Source organism: Falco peregrinus, chromosome 4 (assembly GCF_023634155.1).
Source record: "Falco peregrinus isolate bFalPer1 chromosome 4, bFalPer1.pri, whole genome shotgun sequence".
Lineage (NCBI taxonomy): Eukaryota > Metazoa > Chordata > Aves > Falconiformes > Falconidae > Falco > Falco peregrinus.
Genome location: NC_073724.1, coordinates 23872275 through 23890793, shown reverse-complemented (window position 1 = coordinate 23890793; position 18519 = coordinate 23872275). Strand labels below are relative to the sequence as shown.

At 39.9% G+C, this 18519-nt stretch overlaps 1 protein-coding gene across 2 annotated transcripts in view; it reads left to right on the top strand.

Annotated features, from left to right (window-relative positions):
- The first annotated feature begins 3543 nt into the window (after positions 1-3543).
- The window catches only part of NLGN4X (neuroligin 4 X-linked), a 187360-nt gene continuing 172384 nt past the window's right edge, over positions 3544-18519 (top strand). For both annotated transcript variants that reach the window (XR_003555832.2, XM_027791182.2), the window contains exon 1: positions 3544-3943. The gene's annotated coding sequence lies outside the window, so the exon portion shown is untranslated. The remainder of the gene's footprint in view (positions 3944-18519) is intronic.

Sequence of the window (18519 nt, the reverse complement as noted above, 5' to 3'; positions counted from 1 at the left end):
TCTTTCTGTGCTGTTATCTGTGTCTACAATGATTTGGGTTTGCACTTTTTGGAGAAAACCACACTAAAATTTTTAGTAAAAAATGCTAAGGAGAATGCAATTAGAATATAAATAGAAAGTCAGGCACATATCATGACAAACATTGTACATTTGGGAAGCTCTAGTGAGTATTAGGTCTCACAGTACGCTACTCTGAAATTATCATATTGGCCATGCAGGTGGGAGTCTGATTATGTGGCATGTAGTATAAACAGCAGTAGAGTAAGCATTTGATTTTACTAAAAATGAAAGACTTTAAATTTGAAAATATATATGTGATTTTTGTGGGTAGTATTTTTGTTAATTTGTGTAATTTTCTGTGAAAATAGTTACAGATCAACAACTTATTTTATCAGCAAGCCGTAAGAAGATAAGCCACATAGGAAAAAAATTTCTTTCTTGAAATTTAGTAAATAGCATTTTGGGGGTACTCAACTAGGAAGTATTTACTGTTTTCCCCAAATCTTAATTTTCTTCATGTTCATTTCAAAATCATCTCTGGGTTTGTCCTGTTTACTTGGTGGACCTGGTGGACACATTCTATTTCCTTTGAATTCCTTTCTGTTCTGCAGTTTGGCATGGATTTCTTCTGCAGTTCTGATTTACTTGAAGTCTACAAAACACTATGCCTGCTATGTATTATCACCCTTGTATTCGGCAAGTGAGCTCATTCAGGGACCTGAGTAGATTCATTGTGGATTTCACTCCACTGAACACGAGCCTTTTGCACCACGAAACTAGTGAAATATCCCTCCAACTGCATAAAGTGTGTTAGGACCATACTGGCTCATCCTTGCACAAAAGGGAATGGAAGTCCATTGGCATTATGAATATTTGAGTAAGAAGACCAAGCAGACAACAGGAAGCAGTAAAGAGTCAATTGTTGTTCGTGCAGTTGTAGAAAGCCCCTCTTGTCCTGCTTTAAGTCTGCATTTTGAATACAAATTTTTTGGAATGAATAACTACCAAAACAAACAAAATTTGAGAGGCACTCCTTTTTCTTTTTTTCTTTTTCTTTTTTTTTTCTTTTTCTTTTTTTCTTTTTCTTTTTTTTTTCTTTTTCTTTTTTTTCTTTTTCTTTTTTTCTTTTTTCTTTTCCTTTTTCCTCCTCCTTTTTCTCTTTTTCTTTCAGTTATAATTTCTTGCTGTTAATTTGAGCATCAATATGCAACTCACTATATCTGATTTAGAAATTAACCTGTGGAAACTTTGCAGTTACTGGACATGGGAGACCAAATCATGCCTCAGCTTGACGGACACAAAAAGAGGTTGCGTGGGATGGAACCCAGCAGAGTCTGGCCTGTCTTCAGTCACACTCTCATGTACTGTGATTTCTTTAGATTTCACTGTTTACAAGTAGAGTCAAGTTGGGTTAATACTAGAATACAATGCCTCCTTGTAAGAAGCAATGGTGTTACTTTGCAAGTGGCATTGTTGTCTCTGAATGATTGTTCCTGGACTCCTGCTTGCAGTTATAAATATGCAGTGGTTTGCTCCAGATACCCTCCCAAATAAGCCACAGCTTCCAATTGTACATTTAGCATTCTGAAAGTTGTAAGAGGAGAAAAGTGCATTCCTGTGTTCTGACCAAATGCCTTTTACTTAAATCCTTTGATCATATACTTGTGTAGAGCCTATGGAAAGTTTAGCTTTACTGCTGTGTTTGAGAATATTTTGGTCATAGTTGCAAGCATTAGTTGCAGGCATTAGAAATGATCCTTTGGTAACCTGTAATAAATTGCCTCCTGATACTACAACACAGGTGGGAGATCATTATTCAGATTAACTAGTGCATACTTTAATATCCTCCAAATTTATCTTGTAAAATGCATGACATACTCATCAAAATAAAAAGACTGTCCTGCAAAATTTGGGACAGATGGCAGTGCAAGATGACATCTTTTCTAAATGTGTCAAAATGTTCACTCAGTCAAGCAATATGATTGGTTGCACATTCTGGGTGCGTTATTAAAATAACAAAAGCAGTAAAATTCACTTGCATGAACACCTGCTGCTAAAGTCACTTAAAATAAGTAAGGCAAAACATATAATTAAGTAATATAAAAATAATTATTTCACTGACAAATAAGTTAACAGTTTAATGTAGCTATTGCATTGCTTAAAATGTTTTAAGTCAGTGAATTACACCTGTACTTAGATTTACAATGTTCAAAACCAAAACACACCTCCCTAAGTGATACTGAAAGAAGTATCCTTCATACCATTTAACAAAACCCTATGTAAGAACAGACACACAACAGGCCTACTGTTGTCTACTAGATGGTATCTTTAAATCAGATACTATATATATTCCATTACCACTTGAAACAGGAGAGCATAGAAGTGATTGATAGGTCCAATATCACAGCCAGAATTCAGATTTGAGAAAACAAAGCACTATCTGCTCTCTTCTGAGGATCTTACATGGTAGTAGAAAAAAAACATCTAGAAAAGAAAAGCTGCTGATTATTTTTTTTTTCAACATCTGAAAATGTCAAAGACTCAGCTTATCAAGTCTAAGTGTTGTGGCATTAAGTCTTAACGAGGCATGAATATGGTTTTTCTTTCAAATTATGAAAAGACCTTCAAGACCCCTTTATTTTTTCTGTGCTTTGTTCTCAGATAACTTGGTCAATCCTTACCTGGTGTCACTGTGAGGTCTCGTGCTCTGGGTAATGTTAAGTGCTGTTATGAAAATGATCGAAGGAACTTGCTGTGGAGTGAAACAGGACATATCTGCTGGAGATCTGAGCATGTTATTTGCTACAGCACCCTCAGTCTGAAATTATACACAGGAAGTGAACCAGAGACTCTGTGTTCTAATACTTGGCAATAACCACAGAGCCCCCTTTTCAGCCCTTACGCTTGACCTTCACAAGAGCGGATAGCTAACTAAAACATGGACATTAAATAACTGGTCTGCTTATGGGAAAAAAAATATGTTTAAAACCATTGGGCACTGGGCAAATGTCTGCTTTGCTATTTTTGTATGGGAGAAAGGGGAACAAGAACAAAATGCCTCAGTGGCTGGTATGCAGTTATACTGTTAGCTCCATGTAAATGCATATGGGCGAATATGGTAACAACAGGCTGGCACTGTAGGAACTGCGGCTTCAAAGGGTTAACAAAGACTGCACTTGCCGTACGTGCACGGAGCGGGGACACCGGCTGTCCGAACGGCGCGGCTCCCCCGCCGCACGCACGGGCCGGGGCCGGGGCCGGGGCCGGGGCCGGGGCGCGGCCGCTCCCCGCGCGCCATGCCCACCTGTTCGGCCCCCCAGGCCCCGGCCGGGCCCCGCCGCCGCCGCGCGCCGGGATGCGCCGCTCCTCGCAAGAGGCTGTGGATGGAGATACGGTTTCTGTAGTGATGGGGCCGACTGCGGAGAGCGATTGGCTGCCGGCTTTGTAAATTTCATTCAGTTTGGTCCAATAGCAGGAGGAGAGCGCCTGGTACAGCCTGGACCTCTCTCCCCCCTCTCTCGAGCTCGCTTCCCCCCCTCTCCCTCTCTCTCCCAGCTCGCCTTGCCTTGCAGATCAGTCTCTCCCCGGCTCGGGCTCTCTGCATAGGCAATCACAGCTCCTACTCGCAGACCCAACTCTCCCTCTCGCACCGATTGCAATGAATTTTCTGTTTGAATGTAGCTCGCTTACAACCGAGAACACGAGTTTCCTTCAAATCCAGTATTGTTGTCTTTCTTGTTGTTATTTTTGATCGCCCCCCCCCCCCTCCCCCTTCGTGGTCTTTGCATTCCTTTGGAGAAGCGAATCGCGTTGGATTCCAAAAAGGAGAGCAGGAACCGTGTGTGAATAATCCCGGCTGCATGATAGCCCGAGAGGATTTCCTGAAAGAATCTGGCTGTGTAAAAAAAGACCCCAATGCCTCTGCAGCTATTCCAGTGTTAAGGTAGGAGTACTGGATTTGCCGTTTGAGTGTTCATTTTCATTTTTTTCTCTTGCTTCCCCCCCCCCCCCTTTTTTTTTTTTTTCCCGGCGAGGGTGGGGGAGAAAGGGAGAGGTGTTGCAGTTGGTACTGTGGCAAAGGGCGAGCAGTTTGCTGCAGTCGTCTGTGCTTTTACTTTTCCCATCATGATAAAGCGATACTTTCTTTCTGCCATCTCCACCATCATACGCGATCTCCTTGTCACATATGCATATATATGCAAATTTGTTTATTTTTTTATCCGCTTCGGTCTCGTCCCCGATATCCCTCTTGCACCATAATTTGTTTGGAGGCATTTTGCTGCAATCAGCTATTTGGAAAGGCTCTGGGGCTCTGTGTGAGATGTTTACAAAGTAGCTCTGCCTTACAGCCAAATAAACAGAAGAGTGTGGAGGAGAGGAGGGAAAAATATCTGCAGTACAGGCAGAGAAAGAGCGAAGCTACAGTTTTCTGCAAGCGCGGAGAGGGGCAGGAGCGGTACCTCATGCTCTGTGTGCGCCTGTGGTTTTCAGGGAAACACAAACCCAACACGAAGGTTTTTGGTTAACCGCTTCCCTCGCCACCACCACAACCACAGAAAAGCCAAAGGGGACGGGGGCTGGGGGCAGAACAAGGGAGGCGGCTGTTCAGAGGAAATCTTGGCTCTTCTTGAATTAAGCGGTTCACCCGCTTTGGTTTTAGCTATTCCGTGGTGGGGTTTCCTTCTTTTCCCCCCTCCCCCCCCTCCTTTTTCCCAACCCTCTTCTTTTTTCTTATTTTCCTTTCTTTCTTTCCTTTCTGGGCTCGGGTAAAATGCCTGCTTTTGTGATGGGCATGGGTTTCCGCACGTGATGGAGCGGGGACTGGCACTGGGGAGAGCCAGCGTGCGCGGAGCGGTGGCGGTGGGGGGGTAAGAAAAGAAAGGAAAAAAAGACAAGACACGCAGCGCCACCGTCCCCCGCCCCCCCTCCCAGGTCGACAGTAAATCGGCTTCTCTGCAAAGCCGCGGCGGGGGCGGGCGGCGTAAGGCGCCTCCGTGGCTTTGCCCCTTTCCCGGGCGGAAAGGCCGCTGCCAGCCCCCGGCTGCCCCGGGGAGCGGGGCCGGCCCCGCTGCAGCGGCCGTGATGGACGCTCGTCAGACGGGGGGGGGGGGGGGGGGAGCGGGGGCGCCGGCAGCCGCCGTTCAGCCCGCCCGCCCCCACACACGGTTCCGCGGGCGCACAGGGTCGGGGCGGACAGGGCGCGCCCCCGCGCAGCCGCTGCGGAGGGGTTCGGGGGAGGGGGAGCGCGTCGGGGCGGGCGTCCCGCCGTCGTGCCTTGAGCGGGGCTAAGAATAGATGGCGGCGCGGCCGGGAAACTTGGCCGGTTTAGGCGCCCGGCGCGGGGGGAGCGAAGTTCGCGGGGGGCGCGGGCGGGCAGTGGCGGGGCGCGGCCGCCAGGTGGCGGTGCGGGCCCTCCCAGCCGCGCCGCAGCGCCGCGCGCCCCGCCGCGGGGCCGTCCCGCGCCCGCCGGCCGTGCGGGGCTCCGCCGGCAAGGAGCTGCGGGATCCGGCGGGCCAGAGCGGGGCTCCAAGGGGAGCTGACGTGGGTGTCCGGGTTGGGGTGCGGGTGAGAGCGGGGAGGTGGGAAGACTTGCGGCATTGGAGGTAGGGGCGCAGAGCCCCGCCGGAGGCAGGGTGCGATGCGGGGGAGCACCTGAGCGCGTGGCTGGGCCGGTGGGGCTGCCGGTGGTGGCCTCGGTGATGCAGCGAGCAGGGGGGGATGAGAGCCATTGAAACGGTGGTGCAAGGTGCCTGTGTGCAGCTTTTGGCATCTGTCGGCTTTGTGGAGGTGCTGCTTGTCACAAGGGTGGCAGGAAGGCATATGCAAGTTTAGCTGTTTTGCAGTTAAAAACAAACCACCAGGAGAAAAAAAAAAAAAAAAAAAGAGAGAGAAAAGAAAAAAGGGCTTTTTAGCCATATTTGATCGGTGTTGAAAGCAAACGCCTGTAAAACTCCAGACTGGTTTTTATTTCTAAATAATTGATAATGTTAAGGGCTTATATGCATATGTTTAGAAGCAGGTGATCAGAAAGCAAAACATAATTGGATGAATTTACAAGCCATTACACCAAAACTGAAATCTCTGATATTTTTCTCCTCCTAAAACATAACTGCTAATTTAGATATCTCGTAAACTGAAGGGTAATAGTCCACATCCCATGGGACAAAAAATAAGTTTATTAATTATTAGATTTTAAAATCCTCTGTTAGCACTAAATAATTAAACTATTTTCTGTCACTCTAAGAAAATAAGTTATTTCCACTAACTTTAATTCCTAGATAAGTACACAACTTTGCTTTGTTACAGTGAGCTATTTCGTATGTCAAATGAACCAAGCATTTTATTTTCATTTTACTTACAAAATAGGTATTTGATATTCTATTAATATCACCTATGTAAGCTTCTATATACATTGCACCCACATAAATACGCATTAAGGCAGGACATTTCAAATATTATTTGCTTATACTACTGAGTAGAGGTTGCATGCATTGTCTTATGAATCATATCCCAATGAATCATTAGAGACTGGCAATATGAAAGCATGTCATGCAGTTTCTGGTAACTCAGAACAAAAAGATCTATGATGGCATGTGTTTTCCTAAGAATAATATAAAATCAAATTAATTTTTACCTACTCATTTTTATCATCTTGAAATTACTATCCCTTTGTGTATAAATACAGCTGTTACTGCTCTCTCTTTTCCCTATTGATATGCCTGTATATCATATAGATGCAATTATTGTTGGTATGCTGTGTGCAAGTACAACTTATTAAGTTGTACCAGATACTAAAACTGAAATGTAGTTTGGCATCCAAAATGCCTTGGTCCTCAAGAGGATTTAATTCAAGACTACTTTAAATCTCTTTTTTTCTTTTTTTTCGCCCCCACTTAATTTAACAGCCTTTAAGTTTGGTGTCTACTGGAAAGCATTTATGAACACAAGAAAATGTATTTTCTTCATTCTGCATTTCTCCCTAGAATTGTTTTAAAATGCAGTGAAGTATCACAAACATGTAGACTGTAAATTCAAAAATTCCCAATGTTTTTTCTTGATCAGGAAAGTGCAGAGGTCAGTGATTTCTCATTTCTTTTAAAGGCATCACAATGCAAGCAAACAAAATCAAGTCTCAAGAGCATGAATGAAACAGTCCAACTGGATTATATCAGGACAAGTGAAAAAACCAGTGGGTTTTAGTGGAGATGCCATGCTAGCCTATATATTTTTTTTCTTCTTACAAATATTTTATCTTTGTAGCTGATCCTATGTTCTTGGGCAGATCATTCACCTGACAATTTTTACATTTGATAAAAATGTCAATCTTAATAGGCATCCTTCAGCTGAAGACCTGTCATGTAGAGATGAAGGCAAGAGGCAGAAAGAAAAACTGTTTAACTGACGCTCTGTATTAAAGATATCATATAGAAAAAAGGACTTGTTTTGCTTTTTCTTAAGAAAAGAGTGATTCAAGGAACATTTACTGACTGCTGCATAGAGGTTTGCACATTTGTTTTTGACAGGTTCTCAATACAGCCTCCTCTTGGCCTTTCAAACACGCATGCTGCTATTTGATGGCTGAATCACATAGTGTAAAGAACAGCTCCACCTGGTTAGGACAGGAATAAGCATCATACTATATAACCAGCATATAATTTAGTCATTCTGTCACTTGAAGACTTGTCATGGAGATTCAAGATCTCTTCTGCATGAATAAGATTGGTTAGTTATGTGCACTGAATTACAAGGATATGAGTCTTTAATTTTTTTTTTTAAATCTATTAAAACCAAAACAAACATGAGCTGCACAAATCAATATAAGTCTCTCATGTCCAACTGCAGCTATCCTCTGTCACTGTTCAACTCATGCTCCCAGGCAATGTTTGTAAAGCATTTATGCTGTGAGCCATTTCGATCCTCACACCTGACAAGGTTATGTACTCAACTCTGTCACCTTTTAATAGTTCTCAACTTCCCATTGTGTTTGTTTTAGTAGTCTTCAGATTGGATTTGAAAGAAAAAAGAGAAAAAAAGCATCAATAAAAAACCCCCGACCGAATTAAAAAAAACCACATTGCTGTCTAGTGGAGGAAAACCAAGTTTTATTAACAATACTCTTGGAAGATTATTTCCAATGAGATAGGACATAATGCTAATCGACTTTTCACAACTTAAAAATAGATCTAAAGATAGAGAAGAGAAAATTGAAAAATATTATTTATAGACAGTTTGCAGCAGTTTAATTTAAAAGGTAGGAATTTTTTTCTGAAGATGTTACAAGCAAATTCATCCCTCTTTAACTCATGTAAACTAATGGGATGAATAAGCTGTATATGAAACAGGGTTACTTTATGGCCTGCATGCGTAGCTCGCGTAAGGATCTGAATAGAAGCAGCCCTTGTAGAACACTGGCTTTTCCTGTGAGATCTGCAGTGGGCTTTACCAGTGTCATAGCTAATTCAAACTGAATGCATGACCACATGCTGGAACGATTCCTAGCTACGAATGCTCAGATTTGTACTGTAATAATCTAAAAATAAATTGTAGTCACTGATGTCACAATGTATGATTCTTTCTTTCGGCTGTCTTCTGTGCTGAGCCCACACACCACTCAGTGTCATAGGACATATTTCGGTACGTGTATGCCACTGACTAGCTTCAGTAGAGAGTTAGGATTTTCCGTGCTTGTCTTTCCTCTGTTATTTATGTGCTCAGTGAGATTTGCAACTTGAGGGGAGGCTGAGCCTTTCAAGAGAGGTAAGCTTCAAAAATGAATGGCACTCTTACTAGAAAAAATATTTGATACTATCACAGTGGACTGATTCAATTCACTTTGAAAACTGGAGGAGTACATAGCCGTCATAAATGTAATTATTCAAATAACTTCCTTTAAAATTATTCTTTTTCATTGCTTATAGAGGGACTATTTTAAAATATTGCACAGACTGAGTTTTGTATTAGACGGAATGTGGTATTTTAATAATAATGTAACTATAAGAGATTTGTAGAATAAAATGTTTGGTTTTCTTCCTAGAGTAGCCAGCAGTCAATTACAGCTAATTCTGCAGTGGATGTTATGATTTCATATACAGAATGAATTAGCTGATTTTTATTTACTTGTATATTAATTTATTTTTAAATAAATAAAAAGGTAATTTTGAGATTTAGTTACACAACTCATTGAGACTAAAACCAGTTTGGTATTTCACCATAATAGACAAATAGATGAGATAGTAGTGGCATGATTTGATAGTAGCAAACTTCCATCTAACAGCATCTTTCAGATTTGCATCTATTGAATGCAGTAGACAAAAATATATAGCCTGCTGCTGCTCAGTGCAAATGAGTCTAGAGGTAAGACCTTTCCTTTGTCCTCCAAGTGGAGGCAGTTACTGACATTTAGGAGAGAGGTCTAGCACAGCCAGGAATGGAAGAGGACAATCATGAATAGGATTTCTGTCCCGAAGTCTTGCTTGAAGTGCTCTAACTGCTTGATTATTTTGAAAACACCTATTGCTGTAGTGTCTAGGTAAGTTACAGGCCCAGTACAGACCAAGAAGAAACAGATTTTCAAACTCTTGAGACTGTGCTTTGTGGCGTGGCTGTCAAGTTAATTCTCCTTCTGAGTAGGGCTGGCTGGCCATGCTGATCAGAGCCATCATGTGGTGATCCTGTGATACTGTTTCCAGACATCTCTAGGTTGATGGTCAAGCTTCTCTATGTTTTAAAGTCAGTTTGGACCCTTAGTGAAAAAATAGTCAGTTTAATGGCAACAAGTCCTCTTTCAGAAAACCTGTTTAGAAGTACTATGGACAGGGCTCAAAGAGTTACATTTTCTGTAACAGGATTTCTTTTATGCTTTTGAAATCTGGTGGAAAGTAAGTGGACGAACTTCAGTAACTCTTCTGTTTGGTGGGTCGTTTTATTCCAAAACAGAATGCAGTAACCAGCTCCAAATACCTATTTTTTATATTCCAACAAACAAATATTACTTTATTTGTGATACTTTTGACTTTTGAGATGCACAAGCCTTACTTCCTATCCATCCAAATGTAATAAATCAAGGGCAAAGCCTCATTTTGAAATAAAAAATTTGGAATGGAACCAAATTCTTGGTGTTTATTTCTATATCTTCCGTACAGATTGACTTTTATGGTCCTAATTTTAGACTTAATTTTTAAGGTTTTCATAAATCTTAAGCTAGATGTACCAGTCAGTTTTGATTTTGTTAAAGTTGTTTGCAGACACTACAGAATTCTGCCATTAAAAAGAGCAGGAAATTAGTCAGCATTTATCAATAGTATAATTATATATCTAAAAATTAAAACTTTTCTTCCTTTCTATTACTTTACTTATTTTAGTCCACCAGTCTATATCATTTATCCATTAAATATCTCTTTCAAACACTTGGGCATATACAGAACAAATGATCTGAAAATGATATAGGGAATATATTTGTGCTCTGAGATATGATTCAACCTTTTCTGACCTTCTGTGTATGATTTTCAGATCTGTCTTTTCAAATAAACAAAATTAGTGTATTTTTCATATGGGACCATGTAAGTTATGGCTGTGTGCTGCCTAACATACAAGAAATTTTTACTCATTTTCTTATTGGATGTAGCATAAACCATTAATATTAAAAGACTTGTGTAACAGGACTGGCATTAACAGACCATTGACAGCTTAGTGTCATGGGATCAGTTCTTGTTGGATTCGGTACAAAAATTCTCTGAATTTCCAAAGGCTTTTGGTCAGGTCCTATGAGTAAGTACTGTTTGGATAGAATTATATGGGATATTTGCATAGAACTGGCAACATCATACAGCTTAGAAGTTTTCTCCCAACTTCATGTTAAGTTCTGCTAAGGAAATTGTCTTCAAACCTTTGTTGGAAAAGTAAAAAAGGAAGCAGTAGGTTCTGAAAAATGATGCATCTCCATCCCTTCCTTGAAGAGCTTGTTATAGGTGTGGATGTTTATGTGTACTAGAAAAGTATCCTTGAATATATAGGAGCATATACTGTCTCAATTCACGTTCTGTTGGTGACTGTTTATAAAGACAAATGGTTGTATAGAAATCTCTTGATTTCTTCCTGAAGTTTCTTGGATTTGTTTTTCAACAGAAGCTGGGTGCATGTTAGTAACCAGACTGGTGGAGTACACACAGTTTGTACACCTTTCCATCCAGCCATCTTGTTAGCTGTGGTTGTGCTGAAGAGACAGTTTTTGCCTTACCTCCAAACTAGCTCTGTAGTACTACTATGTTATCTCCCTGAATGTTCGGTTGTCCTAGTTTGGGATGAGAGATTTCAGTATTATTTTATAGATGATTGTGACAAAAAAGGGCAAAAATTCTCTCCTGGATTCCAGCGGAATTATGAAAGAAGAGGTGAAACCAGTGTGAATCTTTGGTACAGCTGCCATTACCAAAACTCTCTCTGAAGTTTGTAAAGTAATAGGACTGTATCTGGATTTCATGGGATATGTCAGGCAAATAAAAAAAGATTCTAGCAACAACCAGAGGAAGAAGCTAGTGAGTTATCGCTGTATGTGATGTACCCTTCACCCAAACTTTAGAGCAGATGGTTCAGTGCAGTAGTTCAGGACAACCTTCATCAATCAGTGTTGCTTCTCAGTCAGGTACATAGTCACTGATTTGTTGGCTGAAGTCTCCCAAGCCAAATGTATCTCTGTCACTAATACAATTATTATAATGCCTGCCTACTGCATTTTATATTATCTACATGAAAGCAAAGATAAGTTCTCAGTACACAATGGCGTAAAGGGAAGTAGAACTTCCTGCAAATTATGCACAGCTGGACAGATGAGCTGTGGTGCCCGAGGCTGTGAATTTGTATTAACACAGCCAGCAGTAGGTCTGCTGCCTGCATTAGAAATGTTCAGTGTGTCTAGTTTCCAATGTGCAGGTGGTGAATTGCGGGACAGATGATGTAGATCCACTGGTTTTGACAGATTAAATAACAGCAGTTGGCATAACTGGAAATTAATCACGGAGCTGAAGGAGATCTCCTTAGGGAAGAGCCAGCATATTAATTTCATGCTCATTGTGATAATACTTTGTGTTAGTGTAGGTGCACAAATTATAGTACAGGATAGGTGGACTTACTGCTTCAATCTAAACAGGTTAATAGTTATTAAGAGAATACATGACTTCGTTTAATCTGACTTTTTTTATGTCTTAAGATCTTGTAGCTGAACTGTGGATTATGGTTTTTGAAGGTAAATGCTTAGTGTGTATATTGCTTTGATGTCATCTTTACATATGTTTCAGATACAGTGCCTTAGGAATTTGATAATGCAGGTCAGCTGGCAGAAATATTTAAAGAACAGAGTAAATTAGAAGGACCAGTAAGACTTTTATACTACTGGACTGTGAAAGGCATGCAATATTGATTTGTCTGCCCTGATCTGGTACAGAGGTGAGATATTACTGAAATGCAGTGGGTTAATGGTGCAGTTAGCATGTACCGTTATCTTGCATTGAGTTGATAGGGTCATGGAGTAGCACGCAAGCACAAGCAAATGTAGTTCCCCTCTAGAATAGCTAGCTGGCCCATCCTCATTTGCACTACAGTGTATTAAATATATATTTCTCCTCAGAATTGCCAGTCTGTATTTTCCTTGCCCTGTTTGCTTTGAACATAAGATGTTACAGTGAAGTGTCCTCCTGCCCAAATCTGTCTTGTCTAAGAGTTTTGGTTTCAGAAAAGTGAAATTAAAACATGTAGTTAGGATCTTTCATTTTCTTTAATTCTGCCTTTCCTGCGAGTTGGTTGTTGTTTTTCTTTTTCTGTTTGTCTCTCTTTTTTTCTTTTCCTGTAACGTAATTTGTCTTAGCATCCCAGATCCTGTGAAGTGCTTTCTTCCATTTGTGACTTATTTAAAGGTGTAATACTAGTCAATATGATGATGATGGCTTCAATAGCTAAAGCAAAAACCCCATTATCTCTTTGGTGATTTGCATTAGCAGTTCTGTTATGCTTAATTTGAGTGCCTTTTTGTGAAGTATTTCTTGTTCTGGAAATAGAAATTATATTAGTAATGTAGAAGTTATATTAGCAAAGCTGTAGAAAGGACAGGAGATGGGAGTGATTGTAATAGTGGTAGTGTGTTGAATTCTGTTAGTTATTAGCTAGATAAGAATTGGAAGCTAAATAAATCTTTCATTTTGTATATGAGTAAATGAACACTGGACCATAACGCTTTGCAGAATCATCTTTCTGTGGCCCCTGGAGGGTGGCCATTTGGTTAGGCTTGGTATTTCACTGCTTTCTGAAAGCAGTTAGAGCTGGTTTATTCAAAAGCAACCAGAATACATTAAGTTGGTGAAGATACTGACTGGAGCCAAAGGCATCAATAAGGATGATGGAGAAACGGTCCAGTTCCATTTTTGAAGAAAATTCATGGGTTTCTTAACAGCAATGATAGCATTTGTGGCACCACTTCTCCCTCAGAATACATGAAAGCTAAGCGCTGCACATAATTGCGTCTGAGGAGATTCCATATTCCAGTTCTTACCTGTTCTTCTGTGCAAGATGAGGATGCTTCTTAAATGACCCAGTCTCTCCTCCTCTTATTCATCATTCCTACCTTTGCATGGTGTTTTCCTTCTCTTACTTTTCATCACCTCAAGATGCCCATCCTAGTCAGAGACTGTAAACAGGCAATGAGTCATAGACAGATTACCTGTTTCAGAAGAAGAAATAGAAGGTTAAGATGATTAACTTTCATACAAAAAGAGTAACAGAGAAGAGTGAGTGCAATGTGGTAAGAAGTCAGTTGCAGTTTTGGTAGTCTCAAAACAAATACAGGGCGCTCGCTAAAGAAGTAATATGAGAATGTAAGATAATGATAGGAATGCAGTGATGACACATAGGGACAGTGGACATGCTAGAGCATAGAGAATAGAGTAGTAAGAGGAGTGGCAGTTCAAATACTGGATTCTGGGGAGCTTATAATTAGTGGGATACAAGTCAAGGCAGACTTACAAGAGGAGGTGATGCTTTTGGACATGACAGTTTTGTTTAGTCTGAGGGGGTGCAATACATTAGAAGTAAGTTCACTATATGGATCAAGGTAAAAATATGATGCTTAGTATCATCATCATTCGATAGGGACCTAGATTGTACTCTTTGAAATTGAGTCTGTTTTCTTCTGAATAATCTTTTAAAATATTTTTTTTGTCCAAATAAAGCATTTATTAAAATATCACTATTGCTTTTTAAAGGAAACCATATCCAGTGGATCATCACTGAATATATTTCTATTTAGGATTATTTGTTTGGTTGGGTTTATCCCATTTTTCCCAAGAATCATAATAAATCATCCTTTCTGTTTCATTTCAAATACATTGGGGTTTTTTGGTGATTTTGGGGTTTTTTTTAGTTTGTTGGTTTTGTTTGTTTTGGGTTTTTTTCCCTTAGTATGGCAAAATTTACTATTAACCTGCAGTTCCTCAGAGAAATTAGTCTTGCAGAGAAGTCATACAGAATATGGAGAAATATACCTGGGATTATATAAAGGCAGGCTTAACAAAGTGTGTGGGTTCTGATGGTTCTGTCACTGGTACATGGAGGGGCTAGGGATTAGAGTAAAATGTATCTTCCCATGTATCTTCATCCTACTCATAAACATCACTCAAATATGTTAATGTAATAGCTGCCAAAGAGTCTTTGAAGGGGCTGCTGTACCATTATTTCACTTCTAAGTTATTTTCCATAGTTACAAATCTTTTCTCGGAACACTTTTATTTTTTTAAATTGATGTACCTCTGCACAGCCCAAAATATTGTCCTTTAAAATAGTAGATCTTTGGTGAGAAATAAAGCAGCCAGGAAATCAGTTTTTCCTCAGAGTATGCACAGTACTAGCCTTTCTTTCATGTCCTTAATAAAGAGGCTTCTCTTAATGGACATATTGCATACATCAGCACTTTTAAGAGCCATTTTTCTTCACTTGCTGTGAGCTGTATATTTAAAAGATTACAAACATGACTAAGATCTCATCGGCACTGTTTTTATATTGCTTTATACCACGCTCTTCAGTGGCACTGTGCCTAATATTTGAGCATCTAGAGATATTAATTTAGTGCTTAAAAACAGATAGTGAGGTTCCAGGATTTTTCTCCTCTTTTTGCAGCTAACTTCTCATCATTTAATGTATTAATTTGGCAGAGGTCTCTTTTCTGCCAAGAAGAACTTGTTCTCTGTGGAGTAAATTGTTTACCAGCCAGCCATATATGTTTGCCCTAGTGAATGTGTGTGAAATGGTCCATCACAAATTCATGTAACAGCATTAACCTTCTTGACACTATGAGTCTGAAAAGTTAAGACAAGGATAGAGGTGAATGACAGGAGGTGGTGAAAATGTGATTCTTGAACATGACACACATTTTACTATGTGTAAATAGGCTTAGAACTTGAGTGATTTTTAGAGATGAATTTATGTTCTAAATTTATTTCCCCCCTTTAGCAAATACAAAATAAATATAAAATAAAAATAAACAATATATACAAAAAATATATTAAAAAAAAAAAAAACAGGAAGATTTTATTTTATCAGAATTTAAAGTCAAGTGGAAATGTTTTAAATTCTGAATCCATGCTAACTTCTAGTATGGGCTCAGGTTAGACAGAAGTTTCATGTACAGGAGGATGAATAATCAAATGGAGGAGGAAAAAAATCCCCTACAACTGACTTTATTACCTTATACCAATTCCTTTTTCTGCTCTGACATGCACCAGGATTGATTATTTATAGTACATACTTTCTATGAATAAGTAAGCATTGAATTTTATATAAGGAGATATCTCAGCTGAGTAGTTTTCTAAAGAAGACTGATAAAAAGTTTTGCTGAGGAACTGAGTTTTTTGTAGAACATTATTTTGTCTTTGTTTGCAAAACCAAACATTTTTGACAAAAAATAAATAGAATAGATTAGAAAAACATAAAGAATCTAGACTGTGTCTAGACTGTTACATGCTTTCCAAAGTCTTTTATATATCTTTGAGAACAGATTTTTTTTGAGGGGGAGAGAGGAGCAAAGGAATTACTTTCTAGGTGTTTTTGTTGTTGTTGTTGTTGTTGTTGTTGTTGTTGTTTTGTTTGTTTGCTTTTGTTCTGATTTTGGGTTTGTTTGTTTAGTTTTGATTTGGCTTATGTTCTGTAGGAGGGGAAATGGTTTTCAGGTATCTAGTCTGAGAAAATCCCAGACCTGCAATACTACTCAATCCTGCTTCAGAAGTGCACAAGATGGCCACTTTGGGAAGGAGGGGAGAAGGCGAGGATGCAAGTCTTGCTGAAATACAGAATCAGGATATAGCTCCAGCACTCTGACTGGGAAATGCTTCTGGGTTCTGTGATCTGGGTGTAACTAAAGTCATGCCAGGAGTCACTCTGGCCTCTCCACCACAATTTTGAAAGTAGTAAACTGGTTTCAGCTCTTTTCTTTTTCCCAGGCTGACAGCCTAGAGGCACAGGAAAGAATTTTCATTCTAGATTTTTGTAAGTATTTTTACACAAGGGTGTTTGGACAGGCTTACATACACAGAGTTGTATTAGCGTGATCTAATGCTTAATGCTACTTTGGGCAGAAAATACCAGAAAAATAGTAACCAAATGAGAGAGAGGAAAGGAAAGGGCAGACTCTCCCCAGTGGCAGGTCAGGAAAAGCAGTGGCAGTGGTGGGGAGTCCCTGATGAGCACCTTTCTCCGAGGTTTTTCTCTGGTGCAGCAAGCACAAACAATGAAGATGACAAGGTTGCTGATTCTTTTTTTTTTTTGGCCATGCTTCTCCCTTCACACTGTATACTCAAGACCATGTGAAAAATCCCACTGGTTGTTTCTAATCTTGATGCTATCAATGCTGATTGGACTATGGGAATTTTTAGGTTCAAGTGTTGCATGTTGGTTATTAACATTTATTATTGGTCAATATTTAATACATATTTAAATACCTATTATCTATTTTTCCGTGTGCTAAGTTTTGGGTTTCTCTATTATGAACTAAATTCTACAAAACAAAAGGTGAGGAAAGTTGGTGTGGGATGGTGGACAAAAGAAGGACCGTTCTCACTGTAGAGGGAGTTGTTTCCATGAGTGCTTACCATAGCAAAACTGTTGGGATTTGCAGTTTCAAGACTTTGAGAATAACAACACAAGACGTAGAGTTTGAGGACATCAAGGGAAAAAGAAAGCTACTGCTATAGAGGAAAGCTTACAAAGCCGTGAAATGCAGACCCTTGGCGTTACTAAGGCTGAGGTGCTAGCATACTCAAAGCAAAACGTTCCTTAACAACATTCAGGAATCAAAAATTCCTATTAGGTCACTTGAGCTTAACATCAGAGATATGAAAATTAGGATCATGTAGACATAGCTTAGCATGTTCTCCTGAATATTGCCTTTTCTTCAGAAAGGGAGAGTAGAGAGAATTCCAAGGGTCTTTTTGTTTGTCTAGCTTGCTTTAGGCAAAGGTACAGCATTTCAGAATACCTTCATTTTTAAACTATTCAGTGATCTTTTGAGACAACAAAAAAAAAGGGGGGGGGGAAGAAAAAAAAAGATAATTTACCTTATGTTTTGCTATATTCCTAAAACTAGAGCCAGTATTTGTTTGTACACTGTTTCAAAGTATAAGGTGACTTTGTATGCCCTTATAACTTCTATTATTTTATAATCTATCCTTTGGAAGGAAGGGTGTCCTCTCCTCCTAAGACTACATCATTTATCAAACAGTAATTGCCATGGTAAATTTAGATTCACTGTGACTTTGCAAATCACCACAAGAATTGCCCGATATCCACATTACCCTATGCCTCAAGGTATTCCAAATGACAAAATCTAGCCACAGGCACTAACAACACATACAGTGATTGCTGTCATATCTTGGTGCAGTTCCCAGAAATGCCACATTCAGCAGGCTGTACTTTGAGGAATGATGTTGTAGGATCAGATGGCTGACTTCATTAGAAGCTGAGGTACCACAACAGGGAGTAGAGTTATCCTTGATGATCTAGACTTTTGTAGTGGCAAACAGCAGTGCCCACAGAATTTCTTGAGCTGGGTACCAACTGATTGAGTCTTCCAAACATATTCCAACTGTGGCAGATTTCTTTTTTAATACATTTTCAAGCCTAGCTGCAGTTTTGTTTCCTGAGAAAGCTATACATTGAAGCAATACAAAAGTTCCTTAATAGTCGAAGTAACTACTTCAGATCATGAGATCAGTTGTCCAGTGGTTGAATGTCTCAGACTTAATAGAGGTTGGCTGATGCAAGGTGGAAGCTGAGGAATTGTGATTGTGTAGATTTGGGATTGTTCTGATGTAAGAACTGGGGACACACCCCACCCCACCCCCATCCCCCCAAAAAGAACCAGCCCCCCCCCCAAAAGTAACATACACACCATCACCCCACCCCCACCCCACCCATTATTTTGCCATATGCTTCACTTGGTATTAGTTGATGAAAGATCTTTGCAGGACTGCTACTCTGTTTCCC